At 41.6% G+C, this 21213-nt stretch overlaps 1 long non-coding RNA gene across 1 annotated transcript; it reads right to left on the minus strand.

The window, feature by feature from the left end:
• Positions 1 to 290: 290 nt before the first annotated feature.
• On the minus strand, positions 291 to 20654 carry LOC143694542 (uncharacterized). The gene is made up of 3 exons (XR_013183115.1): positions 20480 to 20654; positions 7381 to 7700; positions 291 to 1767 (listed from the first exon to the last, which is right to left on the minus strand). It is a non-coding gene; the product is annotated as an uncharacterized LOC143694542 (long non-coding RNA).
• Positions 20655 to 21213: the final 559 nt, after the last annotated feature.

Below are 21213 nucleotides of genomic sequence, written 5' to 3' on the forward strand. Positions count from 1 at the left end.
AGCACCCTCCGTGCTGGGCAGGGTGGTGAGAGGCTTCTTGTCCTCCCCTGTTCCCTTCTGTCATCCCTGCTCAGTTCCCTCCCTCACTTTGGGGTAACCTCCTCAAAACTTGTGTGAAAATCCTTCACCACAGTCCTCCAAGAGGTCAATAACTCCAAACCCCTTTATAGACCATGGAGCTCTGTCTGTCCCCACATCTCACATGAAACATGCAGCCAGAAGTACTCACCCTGCACTACTTGAAGCCTCAAAGAAATTATTTTTCTCTTCAAGCAGCTCTCTGGACCGAAAGGTGAGGGTTCACTGTGAAAACAGGTGTTATTTCAAACAGCCTGTCACACGTGTGGTGAGGATGGCTTACCAGCCTCACCAGGCTACCTTGCAGCTTCTCTTTTATGGTCTGGAGCTGGAGGTGCTGCTGCAGCCTCAGAAAGCCACAGGCAGAAACCACACAAAGAGATTAAAGATGTGATAGGGAGAGGCAGGAGGAAATGCTCATTTTATTGTGTGTGCTCTTCTGAAGGTAAACCTCCTGCACAGGTCCATGAGTTTCCAGAGTTTGTTTGAAAGTTTCTGTCTGTTTGGAATTTGTTTGGGAGTTTCTGTCTGTTTGCCAAAGGAAAAAAAAGCACCAGCAAACCCAAAACATGGAGAAATACTCAGCAGAATTAAGCATGGCAGGAAAACTTCACAAAGATATTGTTGCTGCTTTTTTCAACATTTTCTCCTGCTCTCCATCTACAAGGGAGAACTAAAAGAGACCCAGCACGGCTTTTCTACCTCTGTGCACATTGGTGGAAGTCTGTACTATTTTTCTCAATTAAAATCCCTGGGAAATGTGGCAACATTTAGCACAACGTGTTAAAGAAGGTCCTTTCTAGCTCTGTTCTCACCAGCTCTGCCTGCTTCCGTGCTGTGCAGCCCCTTGTGACTTTTTTCCCTGTTCAGCCATTTAGAACATTTAGATATTTTAGAGCCATTTAGAACATTTAGATATTTTAGGGCCATTTAGAACACTGAGATATTTTAGAAGTCACAGCGAATTCTGAGACACTTTGGACTGAAGATGGCATTTGTTGGTTTGAGTGGAACTATTTATTTTAATTTGCAAAGAAGTGTAGAACCAGGGTTCTAGTGGTCAAAATCCATCCCTGATGAGTGACGTGTGGAAAATTATTTTGCTTTTGTAGCATCTTTAATGCAAATGACTGTAAGGTTCCTGAATATTTGACATGAGGATGTATTTATTAAAGTGCTAATAGCACAAACAAGCATCATTAAAGCAGGCAGACACACTATTAAAGAGTTTATAGCAAAAAAAACCCCAAGCTTTCAGAATTGGATTAGAAATCTGATTTACCTACAGGTAAATAAAACAATGAAGAGATAAAATATCAAGTGAATATCAAATAGAAGTGTTCAAGGCCAGGTTGGATGGGGCTTGGAGCAACCTGATCTGGCAGAAGGTGTTGGAGCAAAGATGGTCTTTAAGGTCCATCCCATACCAAACAATTCTCAGGTTTTATGATTTTTAGTATACATTTGGGATAATAAAATAAAAAAAAAAATCTTGGGCATCTTATGAACTAGTCAGAATATGAAAAAAATCTTGTTGTCTGCTGTAGTGTGGCAACATCAGAGAGATTTGGACTTTGTGGTGTCCATCAGAGCTGCTCCAGGGGGGCAAAAGGCATCAGTCAATGTCCAGCTGCAGCCCAGGCCTGCTGAGGGGATTCCTCACTGTGGAACACGAGTCCAACCCAAAAGCTGGAAAAGGAGAGGAAAATCACTCAAGGTCTTTTCTATATATACATGCCAGGGAAGAGCAGCCCTTTAACGCAAACTGCTGCCTGGTTTGGAGTCTCTGCTGCCAGCATTTGTGTCAGCTGAGCCTCCCAGGCTGACAGCTGACATTGCCAGAGAACCTGCAAGAGTTCCACCAGAAAAGTGTCACAGGAGAGACACTTCTGTGTGTCTCTTCCATTTTCCCAGCAAACCCAGGCCCTCTCCCTGGCTGGCACGTGTGAGAAATGCTCTGTGCAGCCTCCTCTGATTGTGAGGTCACATCTTTCCTTAACGAGGAGTTTCCTAAAAGTTTACAGCGAGTTCCCTCAGTGGCACAGGTAGGGTTTCATTGATCTCCAGGCAGGGCTGCCACTATCAGAGGATGGGGTTCCAATTTCTGATTAATGAAAATTATAATTACGTACAGATAATGGGGAGGGAGACAGAGATGTTTCCATTTTACTTTAAACAAAGAAGAGTTAAGGCCTTATCTTAACTATGCATTGGCACTGCAATGCGAAATGGTCATGCAAAATTAATTTTTAATGTGTTCAATTTATATTAAAAATTTCTGCAAGTGTGTGATTTTTTTTTTCTAAGGCTGGAGTGCTACTTCATTTACAATATTCCCTGAAGGTGTTTTTTTTTTTTAAAGAGACTCTTAAACTGAAGCCATTTTAAGGGTTTTATGAGACATTATGTGAGCTTTCATATGCAAGTTAGTCGTTAAGTACCAGATATTATATTCTGTAATATGCTTAAGTGATATTAGAGGCTGTATATAGCCTGCAGTAATGGCTATTGCTGCTTTTTTAATTTATCAAGAAAATGTTGCTTAAATAAGGAGCAAATCAGTGCTTGGGTGTTAGAAAATATAAATGTAAAGGAAGTAACAATATTGTTGTGACATATTCTGTGCTCTCAGCTTCACTGGGGAGCAAAACCAGTGGCTGCTTTCTCCTACTCCTGCTGACACACATGGTAAATCCCATATATAACATGCTGGACACATATAAAAAAGAGAAATTTTACTAAACAGGCATTGCTCCTCTTGACTTTATGAGAATTTATAGCATGCCTTTGTTACCTGGATTTTTTTTAAAATCATATTATTCCTGGCATTCAAACAAAGTAGCAACTCACATTTTGACTTAAGAGTGATGTCTTTGACTGTTCAGCCTACAAAAGGAAATATTTTTGTTAAGCCAGATTCACTGGTCAAGCTATAAAAGAATAAAAAAATAAACCACAACAAACCAACCCTCACACAGTGAACAAACTTTCTACTTTTTGCTCCACCTTCCCTCCTCTAATGTAAGAGGAAGGAAAAAAGAGAAAGCTTTGAGCTGACAAGTTTGTAGAAATGTAAAAGTCACTTGACTTTCCTTTCAAATGTGCCTCTAGCTCCTTGTCCTGACACCAGAATAAAGTCCATCTGTAGCTGTGCTGCAGAGAAGGGGAACACAGGAGTGTTTTGGGCTGACAGCCCTTGGCAGCGACACCTCGTGCTGGCCACAGAGTCCCCCACCTGCTCTGACCCCTGAGCGGAGCCCAGCTGACTGCAGAGCTCGCTGCTCAAAATAAAAATATTCCTGCTCTAACCACGGACCCCTCTGCTGTGCCCAGCTGCAAAGTCCCGCTCTCAGGCAGACTTGTGATTGAAGAAACGTATTTCAAATGAAAAATAATCTTTTCCATTTTCTTCCCTTCTCCCAGCTGCTGATTCCCACCCTGATTCCTGTTCTGGAGCTGTGATTAATACTTTTTTTTTTTTTTTTTTTTTTTTTTTTTTTTTGTTAAATCACATCATCCTTCTCTCTCTCTGCCTCTCCTCCCCCTCCTCTTCCCAGTCCTCCTCACAGCTGTGGATCCTCACTCCTCCTTCCAGTTGCCTCTGCTGTCGTCCTGCTCTCTTCCCTCCCCCAGCTCCCTTAAATATTTCAGAGGAAAGTAATCCAGCTTCATCCAGGCTTTGTGGCACTGCCCCTCCTCTTGTCTGCACTTATCCCCTCTTGCTGCCTTTGGGAGGAACAAGGCCCTGGGCACCCTCAAACCCCTGGAATCATTCTCCTTAATGAACCTGCACCCTCAAACTCATGGAATCATTCTCCTTAATGAACCTGCGCCCTCAAAACCCTGGAATCAGCCTCCTTAATGAACCCTGGGCATCCTTCAACCCCTGGAATCAGCCTGTAATGAACCCTGGGCACCCTCAAACCCCTAGAATCAGCCTCCTTAATGAACCTGCACCCTCAAACCCCTGGAATCAGCCTCCTTAATGAACCCTGGGCACCCTTCAACCCCTGGAATCAGCCTTTAATGAACCCTGGGCACCCTCAAACCCATGGAATCAGCCTCCTTAATGAACCTGCACCCTCAAACCCCTGGAATCAGCCTCCTTAATGAACCTGCACCCTCAAACCCCTGGAATCAGCCTCCTTAATGAACCCTGGGCACCCTCAAACCCCTGGAATCAGCCTCCTTAATGAACCTGCACCCTCAAACCCCTGGAATAGGCCTCCTTAATAAACCTGCACCCTCAAACCCATGGAATCATTCTCCTTAATGAACGTACACCCTCAAACCCCTGAAATCAGCCTCCTTAACGAACCCTGGGCACCCTCAAACCCCTGGAATCAGCCTCCTTAATGAACCTGCCTGCAAATGAGTGCCAAGCTGGGCACCAAATGGGCAGTATGGACCCAGCCAGTGCCAGCCAAGGAATCTGAGGGCTCTGAGTTTTGCAGGGAGCACATGAGGCTCTCCAAAGTGCTGCATAAACATCCCCAGGCTCCCGCTGGCGCCTGGGCTCTGCCTGCCCGATGACCTCACGTGGAGCGCCTGAAATCCCCTGAATGCCAAAAAAAACAGGGGTCCAGAGGGAGCCTCTTGGCAAGCAGGAGATGGCCAGCGAGCAGAGGGCCTGTGCTCCAGGGGAGAGGAGGTCAGGATGGGGTGAGCTGCTTTCCCTTGCAGGACAAGCCCCGCCTCGCACATCTTTCAGTGGTTTCTGACTACTAAGGATTCTCTTCGTGGACCAAAAAAACTTGGCCCAAGCCTCTTAACTCTACAGTAGCTGTCAGGAGAACCATATATTCACCAAAACACAGGAACATTCCCGCTTTCATCACGAAATTCTCATTGATGGCTTCCCCAGTCCAAGCAGGAGGAAAATACAGTATTCCCCAAGGGCAGTGATTTTGGTGTCTCCAGCTCAGGCATGGAGATTTCCTGAGGTTAGAGAACAAGCTGATGCTGTGATCTGCCCATTATCCCTTCTGCCCATTATCCCTTGAATTTCCCTTGGGGTGTCTCTGCCTTCCCACCTTTTCTGGCTGAACAAACCCTGGAGTTTTTGATGAAACAAAACTAAACCAACAGATAAAACAGGAATAAATAGAATAAATCTCCCAACACCTGAACCACCTCCTGTCCCTGCTCTGCACTGTGCTCCCTCCTCATGACTGACCCCCAGCACCACTCTCATCTCTGTTCCACGGCCACTCCTGTGATTCAGGAGCCAACTTTTAACCAGCTTTAAGCTCTTTCGTATGGCCCAAACCACTTTACCCTTTCCCCAAGGATGTCTCTGCATGGAGGTTTCCTGTTAGTGTCCATGTGGTCAAAGGGCAATTAGGCTTTTCTCCTGCAATTTGGAGCTTGAACCGGCTTAATCTGTGTGAGGCAACACAAGCATCTGCTTCTCCTCTCCCTCCCGCCCCCTGCTCATGCACACACAAAGCCTCATTATATTAATAAAATATTTTCCCATTCTTCACCTGATTAGCTGCCTGCACGTGCCCGTGAGCCCATTTTCCATGAAAAATGTGTGTGTGCATTTACACCCATACGTGCCAATGCACCTTCCCCTGATTATATACAAACAGATGTTTATATATAGAATGCATATTATAAATTTAAATTGATACGGGAACATAAATCTGAATAAATCACAGCTAAGCTGCAGCTTAAAATAAACATTCTGGGGAAAAAAAAAATAAGCAAATAAACTTTTTTTTTTTCATTTTGGCAGAATGTTTATTTATTTAACAACAGCGATGCAGTTGCTTACACTTTCTACAAATGTTTTATCTCTTCTTCCTCCGCACCTGTCCCTGAGTGAATAGAGCCACATCTGTCTCATCTTGGCATAACAAGTACACATCTACATCTGTGAAAGATGATTCCATTTTTGAAGGAAACACTGTCTACTTTTACACTCCTGCAGCCTGCTAGAAATTATTACACAATGGATTTTGTGTCTTGCAGGAAGGCTGCTAAATAGTGAATAGCGAGTTTGGAAGTGGTACAACAAAAGTAATGCCCTACTTTAACAGAGAGATGGCTAGATATAAATATATATTTATTCTAAACTTTTTGGGTAAGAGAGACCCACTGATTAATGTTACCTTCATTTCACTATTTCTGGTGTAGTGGACTCAGTTGAAAAGCTCAGGAAACGGGAACTGTAGAGTAGAGGGTAATAATAGGCTAGAGATGCTTTCACCCATCAGCTGCCATGTCAGAGCTCACATGAAGTTGATAATGACTGGAAAAATACTTGGAAAAATCCTTCCCTGTGAGGATGGTGAGGACCTGGCACAGGGTGCCCAGAGAAGATTCCTGAATCCCTGGAAGTCCAAGGCCAGGCTGGACAGGGCTTGGAGCAGCCTGGGAGAGTAGAGTCAGCCCTGACAGTGGGCTCTGGGTTGAGAGCAGCCACGTGCAGTCCAAGGTTATGTCATTAATGACATTCAGTAGCTCATTAAATAAATGAAGAGGTGAATTTTGTCCGATAAGGGTTTAATGAGTTAAAACTGTGAAATAGCCAAAAGCCTTTCTAGTGATACTGAACTGATGAGCAGCAGTGGTTTTGCTGATCATCTTTCTTTTATGGGCTTGACTATCAAAGCTGAAGTAAAAATAAAGGAATGAAGTGTCCTGAAGTTCCTCTGTTGGATTTTCCTCACCGTTGTTACCTCCACTGCACCCAACAGCTCTTGTGGTGATATACCAAAAGCCAAAAAACAGTGCAGGAGGGTCACCCATCCATCCATCCATCCATCCATCCATCCATCCATCCATTCATCCCTCCATCCATCCATTCATCATCCATCCATCCATCCATCCATCCATCCATCCATCCATCCATCCATTCATCCATCATCCATCCATCCATCATCCATCCATCCATCCATCCATCCATCCATCCATCATCCATCCATCCATCCATCCATCCATCCATCATCCATCCATCTATCCATCCATCCATCCATCCATCCATCCATCCATCCATCCATCCATCCCCCATCCATCATCCATCCATCCATCCCCCATCCATCATCCATCCATCCATCCATCCATCCCCCATCCATCCATCCATCATCCATCCATCCATCCATCCATCCATCCATCCCCCATCCATCCATCCATCCATCCATCCATCCATCCATCCATCCATCCATCTATCCATCATCCATCCATCCATCCATCTATCCATCCCCCATCCATCATCCATCCATCCATCCATCCATCCATCCATCCATCCATCCATCCATCCATCCATCCATCCATCCATCTCTTCTCCCTTCTCACCTGGAGGGACAACTCCAGGAAGAACATTAATCCAAGGTATTGCAGGACCTCTTCCACCTGACACAGGCTGTGTTTTGCCTTGTGCCAACAAGTTTGTGTCTGCTGACCAACCAGATAAACAGGATGACAAAGAAATTTCACCACAAACGAGGTCTGGCCAGGAAATAGGAACTTTTTTCTATGGAAAAAAATCTGCCTGGAGTAAAATTTTCATTCAGCACTTCCCATCACTTCTTCACTATTCTTCATCTTTTGCCAGCCTGGAGTTCTTGTGCAAAGTCTGAGAAGCCTTCCTTGCTTTTTCAGCCACTGAGAGTCTCCTAATTAAAAAAAAAAAAAAAAAAAAAGAGTAAATGCAGAAGTGACAGCATTATTTTTGAAGACAGCTTTTCCTTCACTACGTTGCAGGACAGACACCAAAAGCAACACAGATTCACTATTTCAAAACAGTCTGAAATGTGCTCAGATCAAAAAGAAATCAATGTCTCCATGAGCGTGATTTCAGATTTGAAATATTTTATGGAGGAAAATAATCCCAGTTAGAATACATTATAAATTTTAATTAATTTAATGGTTTAAAAATATATATAAAGCTTTAAGGAGACATTATCCTGGTAGCTGTATCATTCTAAGAAGAGGTCAATCCTTAATAGTTCAACAATCAGGACTGATTTTCTTTTAAGGTAAGTTTGAAAGGCAGAGTACAATTTGTCCTTCTGAGGAGTATATTGAGGTATTGATATGCAGGTCTCAGATGCCATGATGCCCACCCCGTGCCTCTTTTTTTTTTTTTTTTTTTTTTTGCAGTGTTTCATGTACTATCTTTAGGCTATCTCAAAATCAGCTGCTTGATTTACCCATCCTTCCTGGGAATTTATGATTCATATCTTCCCTTCTTTTCCCTCCCCTCTCTTCTGCCAGACCTTTCCAACTCCCAACTGCTGTTCTATCTTCTATATTAAGCACCCCAGGCTCTGATGTACTTGACAGTGCCCTGTACTTTAAACACACACACACACAAAAGCACTTTGGTGATCTGAGCTATCTTCTACAATGTGACACACATACACCAGCCTCAGACTCCAGACCTTTCCCATTCTTAATAAATACCTTATATTTAAATTTTTTATCTTCTAAAATTTGTTGTATCCTATTATTTTTAAAAGGGATGAAAAAAAAAAAGAACATTGACAGTTATATAATGTGCATTATTTACTTAATAGCTGTTCTGGTCTATTGGGTAAATATATAGCCAGGCAGTTTTTAAAAACACGTATTACAGACCCAAGAGACCAGAGAGACTCTGAAGCAGCTGTTCCAGTCTATTGGGTAAATATGTATTTAGGCAATTTTTCAAAATATGTTAAAACTCCTTCAGTGCCATTCTGGTCAATTGGTTAAATATGTATTTAGGCTTCTTTTATAAATGCCTTTTATGTAGCCGATAGACTGAAGGAACTGCAACTGCTGAATATGTTTTCATAATTTTTACCTGTGGGTATCACTGGGAGTTGTTTCCTGCATTCCAGCTCCACCCCCTGCTGTCACAGCACTGAGGACGAGCTGGGTGTCACAGCCATCGTCACCAAGAGCAAGCACAAATATCCCCACACCTGGAATGGCATTATTCCTTCTGATTGTCATCCCTGCTCTCCATCTATTTTTCCTCTCTGTCAGTGGACTGACACACTTTGCATTGTGCTGTGCTGGTTTGGCTGATGGATATTTTTAAACCAGCCATGTTTTTTTCAATATTCAGAGGAACAAAATGGCATTTTGAAGCCCTGCTGTCAATTCTGGGGTTGTTTATATGAGTGAAGTTTAGCACATGCTTAAATATGAGCCAGATCAGGGCTCAACCAACAGAACTTAAATTGCTTTATGGTTTAAAAAAAAAAAAAATATATATACATATATATATATATCTCCAAAATCTTTTTAGGTGTTCAAGGTGATAGGAAAATCAAATCTGATGGCTGAGCTGTAACACAAGTTTCTGAAAGTCTTAATGTAAAGTGGCTGTGACAGATGTGAACATGCTGGGGTTTGTAGAACTTCTGCTGTATTTCAGCTGAAGATTTATATTTACATCCAGTTCTTTCAGAGTGAGCTCTGGTGAGAATTTTATACAGTGAGAGAAGGAGGGGCTGGGCTTAACTCAGTGGCTCAAGGAAGCTTTTCCAGACTTGTTTCTGTTAAACCACAGCTTTCAAGACATTTATATTTGCTCCATAGTTCCCTCTTTGCCTTCCCTCCCTTTATGGAGCAGACATCTCCATTGAACTGCTGTTGTAAATTAATCCAAATTTTATTGTTGCAAAAACAGGACTAAATAAATATCTTCTTTTATCCCCACTGCATGAACTGACAGCATAAATTCTTTCTCAGTTTGTTCCTTAATGATAAATTATTAACTCTCCACATAGAATCGATCATGTTCAGACTGCAATGGTCTGCTCACCCACAGAATGTCTTCATTCTCCTGTGCTGATCATTATTTCAGGAAGAAAATTTTCATTATTTCAGGAGTGTCCTCAGCTTTCCTTGAAATCTGAGTTCCTGCTGGTAGTAGGTGGTTGGTCTTGACTTATGCTTAAGCTCTGGTGTTTTTATCCCACCTCTTGTTCATTCAGGATGCACTTTCATTCTCCCTTCCCAGCAAAAATGTGTTACTCACCCATCCAGCTATCAGAGAGACTGTCCAGTCTTGAGGTTTTTCTGTTTTTCAGAAATTTTGAGATAGGTTGTTACAAGTTGTTATAATTTTCAGTTATTTTTATTCCTTTTTTATGCTGTTCTTAAATAACATTCTTAATAATAAAACTACTGTAAATATTTCCCTTAATTGTGTTTAGAAAGCTGGGCTTGATGAGTTTGGGAGTCTTTCCCAACTTTAAGGATTCTGTGATTCTCTGTGGGAATGGAAAGGATTTCCAATGCAGAAACCATGTGGGAAAATGAGGAGTATAAGTGTGCTCACACAGGTTCAAACACAGGTGTAAGTGCATATGGAGATGGAAATTAAAATTTGGTGCATAATAAAAAATATCTATTCTAAACAGGCAATTTATAAACTGCAAATATTCTTGTTGAAGTTAGTGTGGACACTTTAATTCAGGCAAAGTGTAAACCTCTAGAGACTGGAGTAAAATGATGTCACCATTTTAAATAAATCAACTGGTTTGCATTAAAATAAGTTTAATACAAGTTTAAATCAGAGGATTTCTAAAAGAAAAACAAATGTGGAAAAATATTGATAAGAATTCTGACAGGGAATATTAATAAATGAAAATGTTGATAAGAACTCTGGATACATATGATGATTTATTGCCAAAATAAGTAACTTTATTATCCAAATTATTAGACCAGCTGTAATGCCAGGATAAAAATAACAGTGATGCTATGTCACTCACATAATTTCATAAACAATGATCAAATCCCATCAGAATAAGAAACATCTTGTCTGTCAAAGATTACGAGATGCTTTCCAGATCCACCAGTATATCCAGGCCTTTCCATTAATCAGTGCCACTGAGGCTTTTTTCTTTTGAAATCACTGAGCTGGATGCCCGGTGATGCTCTCAACAGGAACTGCTGCTGTGTAATAGACTCGAGCCTGAAATGTGATTCTATTTTTATAATACAAGGATCCCTGCTGGCTTGGGGGAGTGCTGGTGGATCCTGTGCCCACATCTGGATGCCGAGTTCATTCTGTAGGAAAGGTGAAATCCCATTTTTTAATAACATTCCTGTTCGTTTGGGGTTGACAGAGGCCAAAGTTGGTGAGATTTGGGGTTTATTTTTTTATTCACCAACTTACTTTGTAAGTTATTGGTGAGGTTTTCCTTTTCATAGGATGCTCACGTCCTGCCAGGAGAAACGTGGGTAAACTGTAACTGGAGCATCTGGAATAGCTTGGCCAAAGTGCTGCACTTCTGCCCCTTTAACCTGTTCATGGTGTTCTCCTAGATAAAAAATGGAATTACCCATTTCTGTGGAAAAAAAAATCCATTACTGAGCCAAAGTGCTTAAAAATTAAAAAACAAATTTAAAAAGGAAAAAAACTTGGAATAAAATCTATTAATAAGTATTAATTATCCTTACAATGCATAAAGCATATTAAGAAGGAGGAGCCCCTGCTGCTGCAGAGCAAGAAGGGTTTTGTGCTTGTGTGTGGCAGCTCTCAGAGAGGGCAGGAGGATGGGTTAACCTACCATCGCCATAATTTGGTTTGGCAATTTCACTGATCATAAGAATATTCTTATTGTATCAAAATGTGTGACAGCTTTGTGATGGGCACAAATGGGGGATGAGATCAGACCCCGTTTCATTAGATTAAATGGAAATGTGATGTTTTCAACAGTCAAAAAACACTGGAGACATCTTCAAAGCTATCAGTGCCCATCTCTCCACAATCTCTGCTATGATCATTTTGTTCCCTTACCATTGATCTACTACAAAACTGAAAATTAATTTAAAGGAGGAAAGATCTTCAAATATTTATATCTGAATATTTGTGTGGGGAAAATGCAGGCTGAGCTAAGAGCCTGTTACACTCACCCGGATGAAAACTAAACCCAGAGCACCGTCCAAAGAAGTCAGGGAATAAAAATATGACTTTGCACTGACTGCAGTGGACGTGAGGGTCAGACCAGGTCTTGAGTTCTCCTTCCAAATCTGTGTCCACCTATGTTCATTTTCCCTGCTGCAAAACTTCTTGCCTCTCTCTCCAGGAAAGTTTGCACGTGCAACCCTTGATTTGTGAAGGTGTCACTTGGCCAAAGCAACCAGAGCCCAGATGGGAAAGAGAAAAATGATGGCTGAGGTGGAGGTGCAGGTGAATACACAGGGGTACAGAGGAGATAGAGCACGCTGGGCAGCTCATTTGTCAGCTGAGCAGCAGCCCAGCCTTTCCTAGCAGACATTTACTTTGTTCCATGTGATATTAAGTAAATGTGATATCGTAAAACTGATAAAAGGGGTTGATCTATTGAAACTGGCTGGACTCGAGCCACTTCTGTACTCTGTCACCACCTGCAAGAGGAAAAAAAAATGGTGCTGCAAAATACCTCAGTCTAGCACTCTTTTTGGTACTGGGTTTCCACTCAAAAGCACACACCAGCACATTCAAGGTCTTCCTTGCCTTTGAAATATGAGTCTTTCTTTCCTTAATCTGCTCTGGACACCACTCACACACTGAAGTGGATATTCTCTATTACCATTTAGAGCTTTATTGTGTTTCTCTGGCCTCTGCAATGCAGCAGTGGGAGCAGAGATCACTCCTCAAGATTTCTCTGCCTAGGGAAAAGAAAAAGGTCTTTCTCAGTAATGAAAAATGTGCACACCCACCATCAGCCTCGAGAGGAGACCAGCACCGAAGAGTCCACTGGATATGGCACAACACAGATCCACCTCAGCCAGTGGGAGCAATTCAAAAGAGGGTTGAGAAAGGAAAATGAGTGACAAAAAGTGCTCTCCCACTCCTGTCTGTGGCACACATGGATGGACTGAGCTCAGCACATCTGAGCACAAGGTTTCTGCCTGCGGGAGCTGGCGAGCCCCAGGCTGGGGTCACAACTCAACACTTCTCTGTCAGGGAGCAGAGACTCCATCCAGCTCTGTGGGATGCTCTCATGCATGTCCAAAAGCATAGATGTGGTTCTGGCAGGGCTTTTCTCTTCCTAATTTTAGTAAAATATTTACAAGAGAGAGGTACTTCCTCACAGTACATCAGGCATTAGTCACTGATAAGAGAGAACATAAATTCTGGGCTTTAATCTTATATTGTATTATTCCAAAAACCACCTTAACATGCAACGGTACCTTATAATATTGAATTTTAAAACCCCCCAACTTTTAGCATTGTTAGAGCGTTTATGTTTATGGGAAATGGAACATCAGACTCCTGATGTTGAGCCTAAAATTAGGTGACATTGTTTAAAGCACCTCCAGAATGCTTAATCTGATTTTTTTGTCCAGTCTAGGCACTTGAAAACCTGATGATAGGCATAGTTGTTTGATATATAAAACTTTAAGTATTTATGTCTCCAAAAGGCAAGTTTCCTTGCTTTTGAGAATTTTTCTTACTGGGAAGGCTTCCAAATCCCCTCTCATGTAGCTTCATGGAATTTTCTCAGCTCTTATGTTTGCTCCTTCTCCACACCTCTTCCCCAGTGCAGAGAGGCACATCTGCCTGTTTTCTGCCTTATCAAGCAGACATCTACATCTGCGAGGAAAACACCACTTCCTCAGCTAAAAAACCTGTATCTGATTGTGGTAATAAAGCACTACTTCCTCAGTTCAAAACATTCATCAGACAGGACCAATTACTTCAAATGACTCATAGCAACAGGCAAAGCAACGCTCGTCTTCGCGGAGCCTTTGAACTTCCACTGCTTCAAAGGTGTACTAAGACGTCGTTATGAGGCGATTGTCTAAAATTGCCAAATTACCAGGTCCCAAGCTTTGGCATTTGTTATTCTGAGTGATGAGACAAAGGAAAAGCAGTTCGTTCATCCCCCTGAGAAATATAAAGTGAAACAAAAAGATATTTCCTAGGTGAAAAGAGCTCTTAGCGTGGTGAATTCTCGAACGCGAAACAGAAAAACACTTGCACCCTAAATTAATCAAATTAAATAATTAGGTGATCAAACAATACACGACAATAATGCAAAATGCAAACAATATGAGCCAAAGCTACTGAGGGAGTTTAATGGGCTTTTAATCACATCCTGGAGGTCAGAGTGGCTCAAAGTGTTATTAATGGGAATCAAAGCTTTTCACCTTTAGGTCACCAACCTGAATGTGGCACAGGTTGGTTCTGACTGAGCATCATTTCCATCTGGTAATTACTGGGGGGCTTGTGGTCTCAGCAGCCCCATAGGAGAGGAATTTGCAGAATCCAGCATGAGAATGTGCATCAGCTGCAGTGGATCAAAGGGTGTCCAGCAGAAGACAGATGATCCAGGAGAAAACACAAGATTATGCAACTCAAAGCTCTTCTTTCAGTAAATATTTCAGTACTTTCTACTACCTCCAAGTATCATTAAATGAAATTCTGAAGTTATTGTCTAAAATTGCCAAATTAATTGTTTCTAATAAATCTGTTTCCACTTTCCCTATGCTTTCCCTGTGTCCCTGATGGTCATGGCTCTCAGCTGACAAGCACCATGCCCAACAAGATGCAACAGCCTAATTGGTTAATAGTTAATTTTGAGTGGGCTGATCCAGTCTCTCTAACTGTCATTTTAATTAAATTAACTTTGAAAAATTAAGTTAAGGAAGAACCCTATACTGAGCCTCATAAAGTATATTATTGTTACCTACTGACTCAAAGTTATTTGGGTATTTTTGATACAATGGCTATTTTATCAGGAATATTCCAATATTAAGACCAGGTTTAAATAAATATAGCTCTAATTCAGGAATGTATTTCTATTTGCTCCATTTTCATATCGAGACATTCAGTTTTAGTTTTGACATTTGGATGAGTTTTTACCTGTTTTCTTAACAATGAAGGTGATCAAGCGCATATTTGGAGGGTACAGGACAAGTGACAAGGATTATTGGGTTTTGCTACCAAGAAAGCTCATTTTCAAAATTCAGTGATGGGACTGGCCAGAACAAACACAAAACAATCCCATTCCTTATTTGGTGTAACCCTTCAACCATCTTTTCTTGCAAATACCTTTATGTAAACAAGAAAATTAAGGTTCCATTAATATTGGCAATAAAACTGCCGTTTCTCTACAAGTTTTGCCAGAAACATGTTAATGCAACTACCCAAATAGAGAAATGCAACAACAGAGAGGCAGAGAAAATACATTTCAAAATCCCAGTTGTCTCAGTGGAGGTCTTTTCAGGGCTAGAAGTCACTTCTGGCTTTGGTAGGAAGCCTACAGGCACTTCTTTTTATGAGTAAGTTACATCTGTTCAGGCACTGCACTTTCCTAACACCATACTTTTGTTTTTTAGACTGAGGAGCCTTCAAGTCTAGCAGCTCAGATGCTTGCATCCGTCTGTACCCTTTTGGGTAAATACCTGTCACTTTAGGCAGCCTTCTCTGGCTCTCTGCTCCATGCTGAGACTCAGACTGTCCCCCTGACACGCTGCTGGCTCTCCCCTGGCACACAGGACAGTGCCACCAGCCCAGGACCTTCCACGTCACTCCAGGTAAGCAAACACAATCTGTCCCTGACAGCTTCTGCCTTTTCTCTTATTTATTAAACTCAAAGGACCCCTGAGAGTGTTTGATGGAGCAAAGAAACACGGATTGTCTGGTAGGTCCCCCGCTGGTTTCTGTGGCTGTGTCTTTGCTGGGCGGATTTGGGGGTGTCTGCCAGCAGAAAGAGCCACACCTGGCTTTGTAACCCTCTCTGATGAATGTCATGCACACAAGGCATCTATTTTTTGTGTTTGTCACAATTCTTCCTGTTGAACACAAATGCCTTCACTCTATTTCAAGGAGTCAAAGAACAAGTACTTCTATGCAAATTTAGAGTTAGCCCTGTGTCAACAGAAATGCACTGATCTCTCCAGGAATAAACATGTTAAAAAGCAGTTATTCCTAAGAAACTATTGGTCACTCATCTGGAAGGACCAAGAAAACTTGACCAAGGTCTGTGTTAGATGTTTTAATTTGTCACTGCAATCTAGACTAAGATTAACTCATTTTTCCTCTGCACCATTCTCTCTGTCAAGGGTCAACCTGTATTCTCCCATTCTCTCAGGGCACCACACATCCATATCCGCTGAGACTTCATTGGTGACAACCTCACTACTCCAAAAAAAAAGTTTTTAATCCACTTTCCTTTAAAAATCAATGAACATTATCATTATTCTTGAATATTAGTTGCATCTCAGTTAAAGGGTCACCAGAGTGGAAAAGACAACAAGCTCATAAATAGCCCATAAACTCCCTTTCATCTCAGGACAGTGAATGAGGAGAAGCAGAGCACAAGCAACTTTGGAGGAGCTCTGTGTGTTCTCCCGGCTCTGATACAACTCTGAGCGATGTTCCTTGTCGTGCACCCAGCAGCTGGATTTACGAGCACGTCAGCGCCTGCATCTCAGCTGAGGATGCCCAGATGGGGAAACCCTCTCACCAGCACCATGAAATACCCATCTGCTGCCTATTAATATTCCCCAGGGAGTTATTGTTTCCTGCTGCCTGGTTCCTACGGTTGGTGTTGGGAGGCTGGGATGGAGGAGCACAAACCAGAGTGGCTCTGGAGTGAGGATGAGGTCGAGCCACTGTGGGACAGTGTCAGTTTAAAGGAGATTCTCTGAAAGCTCTAAGATGGTCCAGTCTCAGCAGAAAGAATATTGAAAAGCAAAATGTCCCCTATGCATTCATTTGATCAAATAACACGTTTATAGCACTATTATTATATCAAGAGAAACAGTTAACTGAGACATGACATGTAACTGTTATAAATTACACACCACCAAACATCAGTCAGGGACACTGAAAGGAAGAGATGACGCTTATAAATAAAAAATGATGTAGAAATTAAACAAACAACCCATGGAGACTCTTTCAGGTTTTCTCTTTCCCCCCGTTTCTTATGTAAAACCACACAATAAATGGTCTTTGAGTTGCAGAGGTTTAATCTATGTGCAGAAAGGGAATTAGAGGCTGATTCAGGGTTTTTTTTTTTTCCCCTTTCCTTTCCTGGAGGCCTCTTTTTTATTTTCTTTCCAGGTATTGATCGTGAAAGTGATATCACACCAGAAGGTGCATTGATATGGTGTTGAGTAACAGAAAACTGCAAAGACTCCTCACAGTATAATCAAAGCTTCTGTCCAAGCCCCCCACTCTGATGAAATCCAATCAATAGGGACGATTAAATGACACATACAGAGCCATCAATATTAAATACAATCCATTTCCTGTACAAGAGCAGGGCAATGTAAAGTGGACAAGATAAAACTTGAATAGGCAGGTTATTTACGATGCTTGTACAGTATTTAAGCAGTGATGAAAGTTGGGAGCACACATGATTTGCATATTAATCAAAAAAGCAAGTAAGCTTTTCGATGCACATAAAATAGAGTTTGGTGGGTTTGCAATGTTTCCAAACAATTTTTTTAAAGTTATTTTTGGAGGGGCAAAGTCAGAGAGGAGTTGACTCCAAACTGAAAAACTGTAGAATCTGAAATCTCTGATTTTAACAAACCATTGGGTTCTTACAGTATTTTTTCAGTATTCCACACCATTTCCCTGTTGCCTGTGCAGTGGAGGAAAGGATTTGAGATAATTCATTGCAACTTTAGGCTGAATTTTACCTCCAAACGCGAGGAAGAAACCACCAAGAAGTGTCACAATTTCTCACCTTGAGCAAAAACACCACATTGGAGGGCACCTTAAGGACCATCTCGTTCCACCTCCTGCCATGGGCAGGGACATATTCTGCTGGACCAGGTGGCTCCAAACCCTGTCCAGCCTGGCCTTGGACACTTTCAGGGATGGGGCAGCCATGGATTTTCAGATCTCCCAGTGGCTGTTGGGGTTGCCAGAGGGCCCATCAAAGGAAGGTTTTCCTGTATGGAATTCCCTCACTGCTCTCAGACACATTCTGTAGTGCTGTCCCTGGGCTAGGGAGAGTCCACCAGCTGAGATAAAAGGTTTTTTTGTAAACTCCCTGCTCTTCTCTGCTGTGCCAGTCAAAATGCTCCCACCAGTTTTTACAGAGTCCATGTGCTGCACACACTGAAAACCACCTCTAATAAACCACAGCTTCACAACGGGCAGTTGGGGAAATGGCAAAATTAGAGATCTACTCTCAAAAGCAACAAATTGATAAAAATACAGAAATAGACTAATAATATGGATCTCCAGAAAATCAGGCCCTGAATCAGACTGTCTTTTGTTCTAGAAAAGTAAGAGCAGGGATGAATGAATTCACCTCAGAGGGAAAGAGACAAAAGGAGCAGCAGTTTGGCAGAAAGGTATCACTATGCTACCCCTGAGCACACTGTTCTTTGCTTTTCACACATGAATCCTCATCATATTGATTGATAAATACAAATTTTTTTCTCCCCTTTTTAATGTCAATTCATTCTTTTTCAACATTAAACTTTCACAGTATCTTTGAAGTGAACAGATAAAATTCCTTATCACCAAAACTTGCGCTGGTTTTAGTGGAAACCTAGAAGGACCGTTGACAAGTTTAAAGTTAATCATGTATTTATGTCCTTTGTTATACTGGGCCATAACTGGGTTTGGTATCTTCAGGATGAAAACCCTTCATCTTAACACGATTTTCAAGGATTTTTTAAAAAAACTCCTCAATAAAAGTTTTATAGAGAAAGTGAGCCTGAAAAATGTTCTTGGAGATGACACTACTCTCTGCCAGGACACTTTCACAAATACTGTGGGGACAGCAGGTTGTTTGCCAATGAAAAGCTACTTTCTCTTGACAAAATTGAAAATTGATGACAAAGTGATTGGGTATTTCTCAAAATGCTGTCAAATGTAATGACATTGGGTGTGTTCCAATTAGTTTTGTAGGCTTTCGAGATGCAGCTCTCTCTCCTTGCCTTCTGTGTAAAAAACTTTGTGGCGTGAGTCTGGTCTGCTGAAGGACAGCTAGAGCTGCTACAGCTCCCAGAATTTGCTAGGGAATAAGGCTGCACTGACACATCTAGTCTGGACTAAATAATCAACTTTCACTTTGCAAAACTCGAGCTTTCTCGTCCGGTTTGACGCGGCGTTATCCGCGCACAGCGCGGGTCCGTGGGTCACGTTGCCGCTAAGAGAGTAGGGGCAATTAGCTGGTAAAATAACTCATTATGTTTGTTAATTAACCACACTCCTATAAAACCAGAGGTGCCACGAGGTGCTTAGGATGTGGTGGGCACCCCACCAGCAGGAGCAGAGGGGAGAGGGAAGCCAAAATCTCCATCAACGTCAACGTGTGTCCCCTTTAGGCTGTGGGAGCTGGAATCCAGGATCTCCCTCTCTCCCTCCTATCTGGAGCACAAATAACATAAAGCTGGGATAGGATTGATACGGAATGCTACATAAAATGTTTGCTTATAATTATTTCTAGCACCCTTTTGAAGCTTAGGGATAAAACATTTCTAATTATTCATCAGGCCGTTGGAACTCCTAGGCCTCTGTAATAGGGATTTAGCAGAACAACAAATAACATACAGGGATCCAGATGAAAGGAGTGAATTTGAAGGGATTATTACCATAAAAAAAGCAAATGACTATTTGATGGAGTTACAACAATACAGAGAGTCAGACAGGGATAGAGAAATAATGCTAATTGATAAATACATAGCTGCTTAAGATTTAATTTGAGCTGTGGAAGAGTTGTAAAACAAGTGATACCTGTAATTTCCTTCTTAAAAAAGATCCCTCTGTTTGAAATGCATACATAAGGAAAACCCCTTAAATGCAGCTTTTCTTCCCCCCTCCTCCCATTTTCACCATATTACAGTCACAAGAAGTAATTCTTTTAAAGGCATGACATTTTTTATGGTCTTGGCTGGCTTACAGCTGCATAAGGATTTGCTCCCCAGTTTAGGAAGGGAGCCATGACATCTTCTGCAGGATCCTGTGATCTGCTCATGTAGGAGCCTCATGGGCCACAGGCAGAAATAGGCATTCAAGGAATGAAGAGGGGATTTTGTGTTCCCTACCATATACCACAAAATCACTGCCTCATCTTAATCAAAGCATGGCAAAGTAAAAAAGCAAATCATAAAGAAATGACAACAAAACCCCATGAAAAACCCCCAAACTCAGCAAAAGCAGGATTTTTGAACCATCTACGGTGCAGCCCTTCCTACTCTCTCATTTTTTTCAATAGAACAGACAACCTTGAGGCAGCTTGTCTTAAATAAAGATATATAAAATGGATAAGTGGAATGTAAAATACAAAAAAGGATAAATATTCCATATTCAGTGCTGTTATAAGCAACCTCATCACCACCACCACTCCAGTGATTCCACACAAAGATAGTTTTTTTGAGGGTACATAAGCTGTCTTGCCTAAAGGAGGGAAGGAAACAAATCTGACTTTGCAAATACATGCAGGAAAAAAAAAAAAGAAGAAAAAACTCAAAAAATAATGGATAGGAGACTTACCAGCTACTCTGCAAGCTGTGTGCTTCTTTATATCACAAATACTGGTTTAAAGGGCAAAGGTATGCAAAGCAGATGGATTGTGCCTATCTCTAAATCAGAATTTCAATGTAAGACGTTTTCCAACAGCTCAATAGAGTGGCTTAGAAGCTTTCTTCCCCTCCTTAATGAGGGGGTAAAACGGTAAAACGTTAGCATTATAAATTGCAGCTTAGAGAAATTATATTCAGATTTTTTTATTTTCTTTAAAAGAAAAAAAAAGAGAAAACCCGTATGCTCTAGATTAGCAGGGGTGGATCGTCTTGTTGAGACTTGTGCTGCCAAAGCCTATTAAAGTAATTCACATTTTATACACAGACATTACCATTTTCTCTGAACTATAACGTCCTTGGAGCATTACTCCGCAGAGACATCCAAAATCCACTTTAGATGGGGCACAAAGGCACAGTTTGAGATTTACCTGTGTGACTTGTCTCGCAGGTGACAAGCATTAAGGAAGGAAATCTACACTTCTGTCAGATAAGCAGGAATTCCTGGTTCTTTAATTCACTTGAAAAGAAAGGATAATTACCTGAACTAAATTTCTGTGCCCATCTCAAATGGACTCCAGGGACAATCCTGCAGATTAATGCTCTAAGAACATAAGATTCAGAAAGAGAACGTAGGGATGTATGAAATAGGATCTCTTTTAACAACCTGGATCAAAAACTGTATCCTGAACTGAGGGGAGGAAGGGG

Source organism: Agelaius phoeniceus, chromosome 7 (assembly GCF_051311805.1).
Source record: "Agelaius phoeniceus isolate bAgePho1 chromosome 7, bAgePho1.hap1, whole genome shotgun sequence".
Lineage (NCBI taxonomy): Eukaryota > Metazoa > Chordata > Aves > Passeriformes > Icteridae > Agelaius > Agelaius phoeniceus.